The sequence below is a fragment of the Lycorma delicatula genome, chromosome 9 (assembly GCF_047948215.1).
Source record: "Lycorma delicatula isolate Av1 chromosome 9, ASM4794821v1, whole genome shotgun sequence".
Taxonomy (NCBI): Eukaryota; Metazoa; Arthropoda; class Insecta; order Hemiptera; family Fulgoridae; genus Lycorma; species Lycorma delicatula.
In genome coordinates, this window is record NC_134463.1 from 90,195,157 (window position 1) to 90,213,777 (window position 18,621).

The following is an 18,621-nucleotide window of genomic DNA, read 5'->3' on the forward strand; positions in this document are numbered from 1 at the left end:
GATTGAGTGAGTATAATAATAAAATTGGATCGGTAAAGGAAAAATTAAAATAAGTAAAAAACGGAATTTTTCCATTGTAAATTTTCTATAATATTAATGAATTATTATTACGATATTTATTATATTTTTACTTTCCCATCAAAATAGCACTGTAGCGTAGCTGTAGTTCTAGAAGGAAAAAGTATTGTAATCGGTCAATTTGGGCATATGCGATTTTCACCGGATCTTGACGTTTTGACTCTAGGAAACCCAGAAAACCGGATGGAAATTTCCGAATGTTATTGTTCGTATATGCGTGCGCGTGTGTGTATGTTCCGTTTCAGCTTCTAAATCACCTTATATTTCAGAACTAATGGACCGATTTTGACCAAACTTGTTCAGATTAATGTTATATGTTGGTCATTGATACCATTAAATTTTCAAAAGGTTAACGGGGTGAGTCTGTAGAGCAACGTTACCCTCAGTATCTTGAGATTTCACCTAATTAAGGTCATATTTTTCTTTTGATCACTGTTAACAATTAAAAGGTAACAATTTTTTGCAAGCCACTAGTACTGCCACACTCGCGCGAAATAAACACGGTATGTTCGCGCGCTTTAGTTATTCATCACCCACAGTTTTAGGACTTTCCCGGATCGCGGCTTTAGCTGCGTCAGGGGATGCCCTACTGCTGTGTTGTCAGCTTTATTTTGAGGAACAGAAATAACTTAACTACCTAAGGAGATTCTTCCACTACATTTATTTTTATTTTTTAGGTTTATTTATAAATAAGTTAATTAACGAATAATTGATAAAAAATATTTTTATCAAAAATTAGTATTTAATAGTGAAAGACAGAATATTGTGTAGTAGTAGAGTAGTAGAATGGTTTCAGATATATAAATATCAGACTAAAAGATTGAGTAAAATGTAAATAATTAGGTATCGTATTTGTAGCCACTGAGACAAGCTGGACATCTTGAGAAAAACAGTAGCAACCGCCATTTTGAAAAATAGGTATAGATAAATGTAATAAATAACCTGTTATTGATAATATCATTTGTAAATATTAAATGTTACTGTTAAATTTTGGAGCGATTCAAATGAAATATGTTGTTAACTAATTTTATTTATCATCTCATTCGATAGTTTTATTTATAACAGACAGTTGTATGTAATACATTAATTGGTATAGTGGCAGGTAATGGAAAATTAAAGCAAAAAAACTCTCAATCGTAGAAATATTAAATTTTATAAAATAAGTAGATTTCATTTTTCATTTCATTTTTTTTTTAGTAGTGATGTAAAAACACTTTTAATTACTTGTGTAACTATTCTATTCTATTCTTTTATATGTATAATTTTTTTTTTTGATAAAATTAGCGATATGATAATTATATTTAATTATTTTAATGTTTGTTATTTACAGGTAGTGAGGAAATACGGAAAAACCTTTCGGAAAAGCAAACGATATACATCAATTTTTTGTAACAGATAAAGATGGATTAGAAATAACTTAAATTAAAAGGTAACGTTCATATCTTATTTTTTAACATACCAATAACTAAATTCTAACTAAACTATATATATTACTTTAGCGAGATTAAAATACGGTTTAAAGTGTGGTTAAAATATAGTTAAAATGTATTATTCTAATGGATTAAATAAGTTTTTATGCGGGTACAAATGATTTGCGCATTCGATTGGTAATGCCTAACAGTTTTGGATTTTTTCTTTGCCTGCTATATAATTATACTGCATAGCTATACAATACACGATGTATAATTCCTGGTCAATTTTGCACTTCAAGGTTTGCAGATCTTTATTATCAGATTTTTATTATCTATTCTACTCGTGAAAATAATGGAAAAATTTCATATAAAGAAGTTTTGTGTGCGAGTTACGGCTAGTGAAAGATTTCGCTCTGATTTCAGCTACACCGGTGAATTGAGGTGGTACTGAAACATTTAAGACTGTAATTAAGGAGCAAAATTAGTGGTTTCTTATGATTTTTGATCTGAAAAATCGAAAAAATAGGTCCCTTAATCGTATCTGCAGTAGTTTTTGAAAAATATTGGGGAAAACCCCGATAAAGAGATAAAAAATCCTGTTTTCTATTTTTGACGTACAGTAACTTAAACGGGTAATAAATATCTAAAATTTAAACAAAACTTGTAGAGATAAACCTTGTATAAAATTGTTTTTTGTTGATTACTAATCTTTAAATTAATTTTTTGTTACTTATGTATTTTAATTTTCTGACCTTTTTTAATTTGCTAAGATATTAGATTAATTTTTACTTTTAAATTATTTGCCTGAGAGAATATTTAAAAACAATTAATACGTGGCTTTGTATGTAACCTTCACATTTATTCTTATAATTTTTTTCCGATGGAATTAAATGAGAGGCGTTCCATTTTTTGTCTTGGATCTATTGATTTAATTAATTTCAATTCAAAAATTTGTATTTGAATTTATATCGATCCGTTTCGCATTTATAAGAAGCCGCTTTTGTTTTGAGAATTATTTTTAATTGTTTTAATTTCTGTTTATTTTTGCATTGTTTTCCTAAAGTGATTGTAAATATTATTATTTAAGTTCCAGTTAATACGTATAATTATTTTAAATATTATCACACTATTAAGTTTATTACACAATATTATTAAGTTTTACTTCGATCATATTTGATTACCTTTAATAATCGCCTTTAAAAAAAATACATTAGACTTTTACTGAGGATTTATACAACATTGTGTTAGCAAAGTTTGCAAGATTAATTTCAGGAAAAATGGAAGAGTAGTATTATTATAGGTCGGTTAAAGAATTCTTTTTGACATCATTATTTGAGTTGTTTGTTGCCTTTATCCATTCCTTTCTGTTCTTTCTTTAATCTTAAAGAATTACTACATCCGTCATCCTCAAGCCTACATTTTGTATAATCTTAATCAATTAAAATTCTTTCCTTTAAGCGGTTTATACACATATCCCTCTATTAGCGAGTTGAACTATTAATCACATTAAGATTTTTTTAACTCGCTACAAGATTCAGACACATTCTCATCCTTTTCCTTTGCTATTCGTTCTAAAATCTATTTTTTATAAATCAAAATCAACGCACTTAAATTTCACTAATACCACATTTAAAAGGCCTATATTATTTGCTTTCCTTTCTACTTTTCCTACTATTTAATTTTACTCCCACAAAGCGCTACTCACCTTGATATTTGTAAAGAAAACTTTTCTGTTCTTAGATCTACACTACATGAGAGTTGACTTTTTTTAACACGACTGTCCAAAAATATTATTTATGCCCAAAAAGATATTGTATTTAGGATGTATGTATGTATGTTCTACCGTAACAGCTCAACGGGTGAACCGATTTATATTTATGACCCCAATTTGGAATCCTTACGTTACCGGAAGTGTCATAGACTCATATATATATATATATATATATATATATATATATATATATATATATATATATATATATTTTTTTTTTTTTTTTTAGATTCAAATACTTTATAAACATATAAAACCACTGTGTTTAAAATTGATATAATATTAAATATTAAATGATAATATTTAATATTAATATGCTTATTACTCAAAATTATTTATGTATTCATCATAACATAAACGTGTAAGTGACGATGCGAGTAGTTCGAAAAAGTATTTTTGGATATTTAATAAATTGATTCTATTTCCGTGTTTTGATATTCATTTAATATTATATATACGAGTATCTTTCATATGAAAAAGTAAAGTTTTGATTGTTTGTTTGATGTATGTGCTTACATTTTTACTTACTTATAGGAATTAAAGGAAGTATTATGATCGCAAAAAATTTCGTTTTTTCGATAAATGTTTGAATAATGGATATTTACGAAGCCGGAAATATCCATTTTAATGAATCCATTTTGATTAGTTTCGGCGTGATATCTGTACGTACGTATGTATCTCGCATAAGTCAAAAACGATTAGCCGTAGGATGTTGAAATTTTGGATCTAGGTTGTAACATCTAGTTGTCCACCTTCCCTTTTGACTGCAAGTGACTGAAACAAAAGTGTCCAAAAAAGCCCAAAATCCAAAAAAAATGGATTTGGGACTTTAACTGCAGTAATAAGCCCTCACTGAGACCTTTTCAGCGATATATCGTAAGTGGTACTTACTTTCATTGGTTGCAGAATTATAGCCAAATAAAACTTTAATTAAGGATATTTTGGATCTTAGGGGAAGGCACACATCGGTTTGAATCAGACTTCATTTCCTTTTTTCAAATTGTTTTTATTTTTTAATTTAAATATATTGATTTATTAATAATTAACCTGTGATTTTTAAAAAAAATTCAATAACAATAAAAAATAATGAAAAAAATTATACGTTGTTAATGAAATAAATGTGTGTATGCAGTTTAATAGGCGTGCAAGTATGTTATGTAGTGTCCATATCAGATTTTTATTTTAGCTGCTATTGACACAGAGTGGACCACGTGGTGCGCCGGGTGGCTGCTGCGCGCGCACGAACAATTCATTCGTTCGAACAATTTTTACTACTCGAACGATTCATTCGTTCGAACTATTTATTCTTCTTTATACGAACGATTTATCTAAAACTATATTTGTGTTCTAGGATAAAAAAGGAATGCACGGGTTAGATTTGTTAAAAAATCACAACAAGCTAAAAATGTTCAGGATTTTGAAGCTTTTCGTTGTAAAAGGTTTTTGTTGTGGTTAGTACGCTAAATTCATGAAAGTTTTTTTTTAGTTACAACTGGCGAAAACATAAACAAAATCATTTGTAATGAAATATAAATCACGTAACATTTAGCGGCGTCTTATAATAATAAGAATAGTCTTTCTAATAGTAATAATTATTATATTCAATTATGATGTTATTACCGCTTCAAGTTTTGGAAACTTTTTAATATTTATTTTTTCGTTTTAGCTGCTTTAGACTACTACTTTACTTCAACTATCACTTTTTCCCTTTCCTTTTACTTGTGCATCTCCATTATCATTTCCGGAAGTTTTTCTTTTTTTTCTTCTGTTCAGGTGTATTTCTACCGTTTTTTGTCTTTTTGGAAACTCAGTGATAAACGTAATAATTTATTTATTTCTAACTAATGCTTTCATCAGAATGAAACCCTTGATAATGCTTAAGAATATTTATTTTATTGCAAAGAAGTAATGCTGGGATTGAAGGAAAAATTTGAGAGTGGAATAGTGTTCAAGAAAAAAATGACGTTTAGATTCGCTGATGAAATTATTCTTTCGGGAAACACCGAGATGAGTTATTTAGAAATAGTGAATATGCATTTATTTTTAGAAAAGAATGCATTTATTTTTGCAGTTTTAAATTAGATTAAATGATCTGAGTGGTGAAGTAGTAGCGTATAGGCCTTTCATTCGGAGGTCCCGGGTTCGAATCTCGGTCAGGAATGCATTATTCATACGCTACAAATTTCCATTTTCATATTCCCATGCACAAGCTTCTTCGATACTTCTTCAGTAAATTAATTCATCAGTAAAAAAAATAAAAATTTGATAAAAAAGAAAGTGAGGAATTAAAAATATTAAGATGGTAGATGTAAAATACTTAAACTGGGAGAATTTTATTTTTAAGGTAATAAAATTACAAAGGTTGAACGATGTTAGTACATACGTCAAAAGTAAAGTAGTTAAAATAAAGAGACCATTAATACAAAAAAGAAGTGGACTGTTGTTTTAATATAGATCTAAAAATTGGAAAATACCTCCCTGTAAACCGTGAGGTATTGCTTCAGAGGATGAGATGAATGATTTTTAGCGTGTGTGAAAATGCCATGTCTGACCGGGATTCGAACCCGAGACCTCCGGATGAAAGGCCGAACGCTCTACCACTCGCGCCACGGGGGCCGGCAACTTGTGTGTTGCGATGGTTCAACTCAGCGCCTGCATTATAGATTTCGGTGATAATATAGATATAGAAATATAGATGTCTAGAAAGTGCATTACACGAGTTGCTACAAGTAAGGATATCACGATATTTAGGGTTAATCATATTCAACGCCTTATTGTTACCGTACAGTTCAGCAGTAAACATACTTGTAATATTAGGTAGGCCGAACATATAGGTTCTGTCTTTAATAACAAATACGCATCCAGCTGTTCAATCAAATATATTAAAATATTAAGAGAAGTAAATGGAATGGAGAATAACATCAAAATAGTCATTTGATTAATAACAAAAGAAAGAAGTACTAGAAATCATAAGAATTGGAAGAAATTTAGTGATTAAAGCAATTTTTTTGTCCGTATAATTCCAGATTTTCTAAAATTATATGATAATTTGGTAAGAGGTTTCCCAGTTTATTTATATTTGTAGTAAACAATTGGACGAAATTACCTAATTCAATCTATTAAAGTTGTTAGTTATAAACAGTATATATACCAAAAATGTTTCTCTCCCATTAATCGACATACATGCAAGCATCTTTCTGATTTCAACATAACCATAAATATAACAAGGTAGGTCATGTCGTTTGTTTATTATATCTCGAATAGTGTTTAAGATTAGAGTTCATGGAACGTTCCTTATAAAAAAATATTGTCTCATCTACTGTCAAGGTTGCAAGTTCATTTCTTTTGTCATCATAATTTATCATATTTTCGAAACGATCATCACAACTGTTATTTCCTCGATGACTTCTATCATCCTTCTTTGAATTCATTAATCGATGCTCATCTTGACAGGAGTGCATAAGTATAGAACGCGTAATATAGAGTTAATATAGATGTAACAATGACGTCACACCGTAGGTAAACACTTGGTATGATGGCTTTGAAAAAATTGAATGTCTAATGTCATTTATTTATTAAAAATAAGAAGAATCTTGTGTAATGGTTCCAAAGGTAATATAAATCTTTTGTTAACGTATTATGTTTATTTAGTAATTTTTCAAGTGATAACTCTTAACTATTCACTCGCATACTTGTAAATTGTTTAAATAACATAATTAATTAATAATACGGACACGATTGTATTTTTGTGTACAAGATTTTTTTAACTGTTAATTATATTCTGAATTAATTATATGTATACTGCATATAATTCCCGAGTCATATAACATATTCATAGTCATGGTTCATTTACATTAATACAATTAATGGCTTGCTTCGCTCTCCCTTCCCGTCTAGCCCGCACCGTCCCCTGGACTCCCGCTATGTTTGTTATCTTCATGTTTGTGAGAATAATACTGAAAAAATAACAAAGCCTGAAAAGCTCTCTTTCCTCCAACGTTACCCTCGTTTTGACATAGAAACACTGTTACCCTCCTACTGTAGAGGAAGCCACCGCTCTCGGTCAATAGAGAATACTCTTATTCTTGATGATAGGTTACTTCTCTTTCTTGAAGGCGTATTTTACTTAATTTTTGTTAGCCCAATATCGAAAGCCAAAGATAAATAATCAAAATTCATAAAAGTTTCGCTAAATGTGCTAATTTAAGCTAATTACAATAAAAATAATAACCTAATAAAATATCTCGCAGTGTAGTTGGAATTCACGTTTTTTATGTCTGACGGACCGTTGACGATATTGTGATATCATCTCTTGTCCGAATATCCTGTTCCGGGGATATTTTTTGATACATACTTCATTTACCATGCAAAGTGATGTATGATCAAAACTGCCATGTATCATGTATGTTCTTCTTAACTATATCGTGAAGGAGACAATCTTTTTCAGCATCAGGGATCTTGGCACAAATGATGTAACGATCATATTTTGAGAGATTCGTTTCTCCAGTCACAATAAGATGTGAATGTTCGGCAAGGTACCCTTCTGCCGTTCTACATACTGAAACGATTAACTTCTCCAAACAAACATCCCACAATTACCACAGAGTTCATAAGTGGAACACTGTGGTAATTGTCACGACGGTGGTGTGGCTTTGTCTGGGTAGCAGTCATGGGATTGTATACAAATTTGTATATCAGTCCATTTGGGATTCTAGCAAATTTTATGAAGTAGTGCGTGGCATACTCAGGGCGTCTTAAGGCGCTAGTATATGTGGAGGACTCGCCGTGAAAGGTGATCGTGGTAATACCACCTTCTGATCTAAGTAAGATGCATTGGCATCCTGCTTATCCACTGCATGTTTTGAGATGAATTTAACTGTCTGCCTTTAACCTAGCCTGATTATTCCGGGTGAATTTAACCGTCTATTTTTTCATACAAGTACTGTCTAAGGAGAGTACGAAAGCATAGTAAATAGTTAATTTCTCCCTTCTTATTATGATACGATAAGAATAGTACTCGTAACTGGCTGCAGGGACGTCTTCTTGAGAACTTTGGTATTTGCATGACGTTGAAAAATAGTGAAACGATATCCATCTTCACCATGGGAAAACAGTAGAGGATACCGCAGCACGTCGTACGCTCTGTGTAATTCGCTGATACACTTTAGTTTATCGTCATTGTTGTGCAATACGATATCTCGTTTTTCAAATTGCTGACCGACCAAGACCAAGGTTTTCTCATCGGCTGCTGGACAGGCATAATAATCAGCGGTTTTTCTGTCTGGATGAACTATATCACTTCGAATATTTCTCCAATGGGCACTATCAATTGTATTTTTTAAATCTCTAATGTATAAATTAGCTTCATGCAACATGATTTACTTACTTATACGAAGTAAAGGAAGTATTGTGATCGCGAAAAATCTCGGTTATTAGATTTCAACGGAAATATCCATTTGGATCATATCTGAATCCATTTTGACTAAAAACGATTAGCCGTAGGATGTTGAATTTTTGGATTTAGGACTGTTGTAATATCTAGTTGTGCACCTCCCCATTTGATTGCAGTTGACTGGACCAAAAGTGTCCAAAAAAGCCCAAAATAAAAAAAATTTAATTTTTTTAATAAATTTGTCTTAACTGCAGTAATAATCCTTCATGAGAGCTTTACAACGATTTATCATAAGTGGTACTTATTTTCATTGGTTCCAAAATTATAGCCAAATAAAATTTTAATTAATGAAATTTTTGGATCTTACAAGGGAAGGTACATCGGTTCGAATCAGACTTCATCTCCGTTTTTTATAAATTATAATTATTATAATAATAATTCAATAATACCAATGAAAAAAAAATGAAAAAACATCAGAAGTTATTAATGAAATAAAATTTTATGTACTTCCATTTTAAAAAAACGTGTACATGTAATTTAATAGGCATAAAAGGAAGTTATGTGATTTACACATATTTTTTTAGCTGTTTCACAAAGTCAAATTTAACATCAGCAAAATTATCGCATCTCAGCTTCACTTCCTGTCATTCTCCTTATGATACACTTAAGGTTATACACTTAATGTACTTTTAAGCTAAATTTATTATAAATTTTTCTTATCGATTTGAGATGCTGTCTTTGTTAAAATTTTATACGTATAAATTTTTGTTAATAAAAATATTATTAATATTTAGTTCAGAAGATAATTTATTGTGGGTGTGTTTGTTAGTTAATTGTTAATAAGTCTAGTATAAAATTAATTGAAGTTACGTGATAAAATTAGTATGCATGTATGTTTCTTAACTTAACAGATTTCTTTAACTCAATTGAAAAATGATTTAATATTGTTGTCCAGAATATTTTTATTGTTGGATATTACCAATTCTTTCCTTAAGTCTCATTTACATTTAAATTAGATTTGGCCTTATAAATCTCTAAAATGACCAGTAAATAAATTCTACCTATCAGTTATATTTTTAATATGTCAGTTATGATGTGTTAACTGTTTATTAATAATACACCTTTGATTTATGAGCCATTTTTCTATGAAATTTAATTATTATTCGGATTCATAAAATAATCATTATAAAATGTGTAGTACCTACCGTACCTTAAATTTATTTCATATTAAACTTTGTTGCTATTGGTCAAGTGAACGAATATTTTGCAAAGTAAGTCGCATATGTTTGCTAATTTCAGATTTTTGTTTTTCATTTCTTTGTCATCTTTCCGTAGTTTAATGAGCTATTTACAATAATTCGAATCATGATTTTTGTCTTGTGTATATTTTTATTCAGATATTTAATTTCACAAAAAAACATAACGAAAATAACGGTCTGGTTTTTGTGATACCTAGTGGAAATACTTTTTTTAAGGCGATAAAAAGTTAGATTTGTAAGTAAATCATCTATTCTATTAATATTGGCTCTTCGATAGTGCTACAATTTCATTTAATTCAAATCGATCTGGTGTTAAAAATCTAAAGAAATCGATTTTATTTTACTTTTTATTTGACAACATGGATTTTAGATAAAACTTTTACTTAAAAAGGTATAAAAGAATGAAAAAAATAACATATCCTGGCTTTAAGTAAAGGAGTTGTTTTTACTTCCCCGTCTAGATAGCGCTATAGCTCAGGAAGGGAAAGTATTGTAAACGGTCCGTTTTAGACATATGCGGTTATCACCGGATCTTTGACGTTTTGACACCTAAAGAACCCAAAAAGCAAAAGACCAGATTGAAATTTTCCTGATGTTAATGTTCATATGTATGTGTGTGTTCGGTGTTGGCCTCTAAATCACCTTATCTCCAGAACTACTAGACCGATTTTTACCAAACTTGCGTCAGATATATGGGGCATTGATGCCATTAAAAAGGTCAATGGAGTAAGTTTGTACAGCAAAGTCATCCTCAGTATCTCCAGATTTCGCCTAATTAAGGTCATATTTTTGTTAAGCACATTTGTTAACGATTAAAATATAATATTTGCAAAAAACTTTTTAAAAATTGCACCCCACCCCAAAAAAATGCTAGTAGTCGTGTGATATATTGTGACGTAACAGATGAGCGGTAGAATTAAATAAATGAATAATAAAAGGTAACTCGGTCTGGTTGGATCTTGAACTCGTTCAACCGATTGACTCGGTACCTGTTGCGTTAAGCCTCGCGGCTACACCAATCTTGCGACTGTGCAAGCGAAATTTGTTCTATGTAAGTTGTAAAATTACACTAGTTTAGTTAGTGCCGACCGACGCCACTAGTACCGCCACACCCGCTCGAATTAAATACGGTAGGCGCGCGCTTTTTAGTTAAAATTGTTTAATGAAATAAACGAAAAAATATTATATTTAAATAAAATGATAATATTTTCAATTAAACTGTGTGTGTATAAGCCGTGCATCAAAAATAAACCACAGTTGTATGACTCTGACGGGAACTTAACAGGGAACTTCATGATCTGTGTTGTCAGATTTTTAAACTGCATGATATTTGTTACATTGTGTTTTTGGCTTTTATTCTCATTCTATGGATTGATTTTTATCTGATGTGGGTTTTTTTGTTTCTTCTATAAAACTGTCAGTTTAGTCTTATCTGATTATAATTCCCACCAAGTATTATTTCTTTCACCAAACATTATTAATTGTTTAGGTATGTGCAATTACGATGTCTGTAAATCACAGAATTACAGCAGATCTATCTCATTCGTTTATTTTAATTTTAATTTATTATCTAGGAATGACAAGCATATTATTAAGTAAATAAGTTTTTAGATGCACGTTTAAATAAACAATAAAATTGGCTTAATTAGAATTCTATTTTTTCCGATGAGCATACATGCATTTTTATAATTATTTAAAATTGAGAATGGTTTTATTTAATCGTTCAACTTTCCATTAATTTATAAAGTTTTACTGCATAGAATCTTTGAAAAACTAAAATAGAAAGCCAAAAAGAATTTCCCATATTAATATATTGATGTCCATATTAAACTTACAATTAATATTTATATAAAACTGTGAAAAAATGTATTATCTCTAATTACAGAATTATAATATAAATATTTATATTTATATTATGCCCTAATCAATTCTAATTTTTCAATACTAAATAATCATACAACAAGCTTCCAACCGATATCACCCTGTATGAAGCGAGTTAAATATTATAATTTTACAATAAATAATAATATTCTACAGACATAAATAATTTTTTAACTGGGTACTCGCAAGCCTTTTCCAAATGTCTCATTAATGAAACCTTTCTTTCTTTTTCCTGTTTAGCCTTCGGGAATTACCTTTCATTCGTCAAAGGATGATATGTATGAATGTAAATGAAGTGTAGTCTTGTACAGTCTTAATTCGACCGTTCCTGAGATTTGTGGTTGATTGAATCCCAACCATCAAAGAACACCGGTATCCACGATCAACTATTCAAATCCATATAAAAATAACTGCCTTTACAAGGACTTGAACGCTAGAACTCTCGACTTCCAAATCAGTTGACTTGGGAAGACGCGTTCAGCAATAAACCAACCAGGTGGGTTTCAGTAATGAAACCTATAAAATGGATAGATTAAGTTCAATTCTGTCGGAGCTTTGTCATCATGTGGTATATTTAATAACTTATTTGTGTCCAAATGATACAAGGCGATGCTCTCTTAAGTTTTAACTGGACTAAAAGCGACATAAATCTACCCTTTGGAAAAATTTTCTTGCCTAGTGTTTTTCCGTCTCTGTCAAAAGAGTTATACCTCGCAGTTTGTGAACAGTTACAGCCCAGTTTAATATTAGATGTTGCATTCTGCGCTCGACATCTTCGAATCCTTTTTCACTTGAAATGTTGTACAAACTGGTGAAATGGCTACGCAACCGTCAACATCCTTTCATTCTAAGACCGAGAGTCTCGTCATCAAATTTTTTGAGTACAGCTTTCGGTAACTCTCCTTCCTCGTATATCAAGCCGAGGCGGTGAGAACGTTGCTCTTGCGTTTCGTTTGTCAAACGAAACGCAAGAGCGAAAAACGCTTTCTTGGGGACGAAAAACGCCTGTGCGTTGTCATCGCCCGGAATTTTCTTTAATAAAGACATAAAATAACTCTAAAACAGTCTTTAAAATATAAAAGTTAAAATAATAGAAAAAAGAAACTTATTTGTACGTTTTTGTACTATTATTTTTTGAGGTTGGTTTTTATTTTTATTTTTTTAAATTATTTTAAACTCATTCAATTTTTGAGCCATTTTTCAAGTTTAAAAAAATAATATTTCAGATTTAATACGTCCAATATCTGAGAATAAAGAACCGATACGTTGTTTATTACAATGACGAAGGATAATTGTGCCTTTTCTCCTGTTCTTTAAATTTTTTCCCGAGTCGAGTACAGTTTGACGCGATAAGTATATAACCGTAGCCTTTCTGCTTTGTACACGACGGAGTAGAAGAGGGAAGATGGGACATACAAAGAGAGAATGATCTAATGAGTTTAACTTATTCTTTTCGAGTTGGTGGGGATAAACAGGTGAGCCGTCCAATCGAATTAGCATTGATTCATTAATGTCATGTTCCATTAAACTGGTTTTGGTAAATTCGATTGTTTTAAAAAAAGACTTTTTTGTATGCTTTTTTTTTAAAGATATCTACTTTTGCTAATAATAATAATAATATCTCTTTTTAAATTAATTTAACCCACATAATTTTTTACATAAAAATTTATTAACAAAATGAATATAATTATAATTAGAAACAGATATTACTACGTGGGAGACAAAGAGCTGTTTTAAAATGAGTTTGCAATTAAATATTAACGTTAGTACAGGCTATTAAATTTATCTCATTAGTATGACTCATCGCTAATTACACCTTCATATAAAATTATATACTGCATTAATATAATTAACGTAAGAGAATTATTAAAACCTATAATTATTTTATGATTAAAATTCGTTTTTACTTTTATTTATCTTTTTCATTCACAAAATATATCAAAAACTTATTTTTGAGATTATACAAATGAACTAAAAAAAAAGCATGTAAAACAATAATCCTTATCTACGTAATCAAGCAATCCTACGCGTGGTTTGAACTGAAAATGGAGTAAGTAACATAAAATTTATATGCTATAAAGAGATGAATAAATTAATCTAGTTTAAAAAGAAATGAAGGTGAAAAATTATTCTTTGTCACTGTTATGTCTAAAAAGAGTACAAGTTCACGTTAAACAATACGTAAAAATATTTTAGAGAAAATTATTGTTGTAATATTTATTAAAACCACAAAAAATATTTATTTAACATATCAATTTTAACCCCCTTGTCTCCCGCTGCTCACTATATTAACCACTGGTAATCAATTTTCCAAATTCAAATTTCTCATGAACCATTTAACATAGAAAAAAGATTTTTGTATGGATTTAATCACAATGCCTTGAATTATGAGAAAATGCAATAACCATAACAGCTGTGTATAGTGTAGATATTTCACAAGGATCAAACACGCAGTACTTTTTTTCACTGACGTCATTATTTAAGTAGTAGTATTTTGGTATTTTTTTTATTTGATTCTTATATACATTATCGGTTTGCTATCTTTTATATAATTGCTATGAAACGTAAATTCAACAGAATAATGAGTTAACGTGATTTTTATGAAAGGAATTAAATTATGTATCAAAAGCAAAACATTGATATATATATATATATATATATATATATATATATATATATATATATATATATATATATATATATATATATATATCAAAGTTAGATTTTATACTGGTTCAATGACACAAACGTACGCACGTATATTCCTTTAGCTTTACCGAAATCTCAATTTTTTTTTTAGTTGCAATTTTCTGAAATGTAGAATCTTTTTTTTTATTTATATAATCAGTTTTTATCGAATATTAATAAATTTTACATCAGATTAACCAGAAAAGTCTATAGTTTATATAAATATAAAAAAACAAAGGTCAGTGATCACTAAAAAAAAAAAAACAAACTAAAAAAATTGTAATTTTTTTTAATACCATATTTGTGCGCACGCAACATAATCAAATATTAACAACAATTAATTTTCGTTATACAGTATAAATTAATAACGCATTGGTAACATACCCTAATTATTTCAGATTTTTTGGATGAAAAACAATTCAGTAATACAGAGATAAACAAACGGGAGGTTAAGTGTTAATTCGGAAAAGATGTCAGACTTGTTTTGGGATTATAAAAATGCATTTTTTTTTTAAATAACTGTGCAAAATAATAATCTATATCTACGTTAACCAAGCAACCCTATATACATCGTTTGACATGACAATGAAATAAGTAATAAAGTTTGTATGGTATAAGGATAAGTAAATCTATTTGGATTTCCTCAGCAGAACTTTGAATCGTGGAATGTAAAATGATCCGTAAACCAGTTTACTCGAAGATTGCCCAATGTTTGGTTCTATTCAACGATTATTAAACCTCGATTCAAATGTGAAGGCTTTACTCAACCGAAAGAAATACATCAAAAGACTGTTGCTGTAGCTCCGTGACAGTGGGATGAAGAACTTAATTTAGCGGTTTTGCTTACGTGAGATCCCTTACGGAGTACTGCGTACGCTGTGAAAATATTCAAGTGGAGATATTCCGGCATTTATTACCCATTTGTCATTCACGTTCCAGTTTTTTATCTAAAGCTTTGTATTTATTGTCTAATCATTTATCATCATTTAATTTTATTTAAGTCGCTACTATATAGTCTGTCTATATAGTCTATCTAGTCGCTACTATAGTCTGCAACTATATAAACTATAAACGATGGAAAAAAAAATTATTCTACCGAAAACTATTACGATAACAATTTTAACTTTCTGGAAAGTTATTCCAGAAATATTCCAGAAATAATAATGTAAATTCTTAATATTATTTAAACATACTTATCACCGATTTTGTAATTTTTTTTAACGTAAACGTTACGAACTGAAATGAAAAGTTAACGAAAATTATAATATGATAAAAAATATGTTTTATAATTTAATTACTGTTAAAATATTTGTTCGCTATTTTTCGGTGATTGATTTCATTTTAAGGTCTATCTTATAATTTTTATATATTTGAAGAAATCAACGAAAAACAACTTCATTTCTCATTTTTCCCTGTAGTCTCATATTTTCCTTGATAGTTCGTATAAAACCACTTGATTATAGAACCTAATATACTCGTACATTATGTAATGTACATTATGTAATGTTTTCTAAGAAAAAGGAGGAAAAATTTGCTCATCATTTTATCGCGAAAATACATTTTAAAATGCAATATAAATGTTCAAAATGACCAATAATGATATATATTTGAAATAAATATTGTAGTACAGCCGGCCAGTCTAGCTAGACTAGCGAATCCCGGAGCCAGCCGACTGAGGTGCTCCTCGGGGACTCCCGGGACCAAGGGGGGCTACGTTATGACCACAGACCTCGCTTCACTCGTTATTCCCAATTTGCTAGGGTGACCGGCGCTCTGAACACCCGCAGAGCTTTCTTTGGTCACCATTCCCATCTACCCAGAGGGCTCCACCCCCTGGACCCCCGCGTTGTACATTATCCTGATGATCGTGAGAATAATATTGATAAATAATAATTATAGTATTTAGGGTTTAAAGAAACCTGAAAATGAAACTAAATGAGAGGATAACAGTAACTATGATAACTGAAGTACATATATTTGACGAAAAAAATTAATAGCTTATTTCTTTGCTATGGTGAAAAAAATAAAATAATGAAGTAAAAAGAGTAATCTATTTTTCTCTTTCATTTTTAATTCACAACTTCATTCTTCTTGGGGACGAAGAAATAAGAGTATTTTTAATATCTTAACCTTCAAGGATGCTAGGTCCTCAGTCGATGGCTTAAAACTTAACGTGGGATAACACGAATGTATACATTCGCATACATTCTAAAGTGTGTCTCAAGACAAACTTTGTTAGATCGAAAGTGTATCTGATACGTACAGATGTTAGGCTTCAACCTACTAATTAGAACCCCGTTTGAATTTTTAAAATCGAATGATTTGTTTGTAAAAATATTACATGAGCACTCCATGGCCCCTCCCAAATAGCGCGCTCCAGGTTCAACCCATTTATTACCAGTTTATGGTGATGATTGGCCTAGCCTCACACGAGGTGCTCGGATACCTAAATACTCAACGTCACACACAGTCCCCACAGAAAGCCTATTATTTTTAAATAGATTTTTTTAAATTTAATTAATATTACTTAAACCGTTGATCAATTTTTTAGCGTGTAAAAAGTAAAGTAATTTTACCACTGTAAAATTAGTGATAATTTGAAAATTTTGTCTGTGTAATTACAACATTTTATTGCATTAATGTGTCCAATTTGCAAAATCGTTTATTAAAATAAAAAAAAATTGAATTTACTAAAGAAAAAGTATACATAATACTTTAAGTTCCGTGCAAACTTGTTTTAAATGGATCTAATTTTTATGTTCACCTGCCTTTCCATTAATTTTGTATTAAAAGTTATATGAATGACATGCATGTTCGTATCCGTGAATTACAGTTGACATATACTTAAATAGGAATTCTTTAAACAGAATTTGAAATACTGAAAAAAATCCCATACTGAAAATTGTTCACTTTGAAACCCTCAGGAATTCGAAACTATTTCATTCTTCGAGAAAACTCTAATTAAAATTTAACATTTCCATTACTTATAGTTTTTATTTGAATTATATTCTTGTGGATAAAACTTTTAGTACGCATTTCAAGGAGATCACAGTGAACCAAACTGAAAGAATTTTGTTATTTAGGCCGCAAATTTACAATACGTCGTAGATGAAAGGAAGATATTAGGAAACAGATTACTTAAGGAATGTTGTTTTGTAAATTTGTTTAGTAATTTGTCTTGTTCTGTAAATTTTGTAGGGTACGTATAACGGTAATGCGTATAATTGAACTGCTACACTTTTTGTGTGGCAGTGTGGCATAAATTTTTTTGGATAGAAATTTTTTTGGACCACTGCTTTTTTAGTGAGGTTGTAATTCTGCTATTGTCCTAGAACTTTATTCCTATGTGAAACTTATATGAAAGTCTCCTAACTGGTGCCTCTTGGGTACCGAAGTACTCATTGGATAAAACTGGATTTTTCTCCTCATGTTGTAATCCACCACCACTTTTGTTGATGGTGAAGGGGATCAATTGGCTGATCAGTTTAATGTGTGCTAAGATATTTCCTAATTTCGGGATTAAATAAGGTTGTTCCTTTGGTAACGTTGAATTTATTTTTGGGCAGCTCTTTAATTTTTGAAGGAAAAAACAGGTCAACTTATAAACAGTAGAATTGTTCCCATTTTATTAGAAACCGAAGTTTATTAAATATCCTGAGGGATTGTAGGAGGTATTGATCCCTAATACCTGGAGAGGGCTTGAAACCCTTTCTTCTGGATGTGTTCATATTTTTAAATACGGTTCCGTCGAAAGCAGATGACCATTTTTTATCAATCAATTAATTCCTTACGTTTGGTCTTTATTCTTCCCTATTGCCAGTTTATGGTTTTATCTAATTCTGTTGCCTTCTAAGGTGGACTTCTTACTCTGAATATCTTTATTGTTTCTTAACGAAAAGTATTATTTATTATTGAAAATCAGAGATAGTGTAGTGTACATAAGTGAGCTGAAGGTTTGCCGCTGTCTGTCGATCGAACTGTTTTCTGGCTTTGGCGGAATTGGCGAGCGGGGTTAATTGTACTACCTAACCAGATAACATCATCCGATTATTATAGCATGACGTTATATATAAAATGCAAACATAACAGACAAGTACATTATGACTAGTACACATGGCGAGAGGTAAATTTTCAGCTCAC

The 18,621-nt window shown here is 30.2% G+C and overlaps 1 protein-coding gene across 1 annotated transcript in view; it reads left to right on the top strand.

Annotated features, from left to right (window-relative positions):
• The window catches only part of dsb (scavenger receptor class B member debris buster), a 397,095-nt gene that overhangs the window by 19,443 nt on the left and 359,031 nt on the right, over positions 1-18,621 (top strand). The window contains exon 2 of the mRNA XM_075374397.1: positions 1,409-1,507. The gene's annotated coding sequence lies outside the window, so the exon portion shown is untranslated. The remainder of the gene's footprint in view (positions 1-1,408; positions 1,508-18,621) is intronic.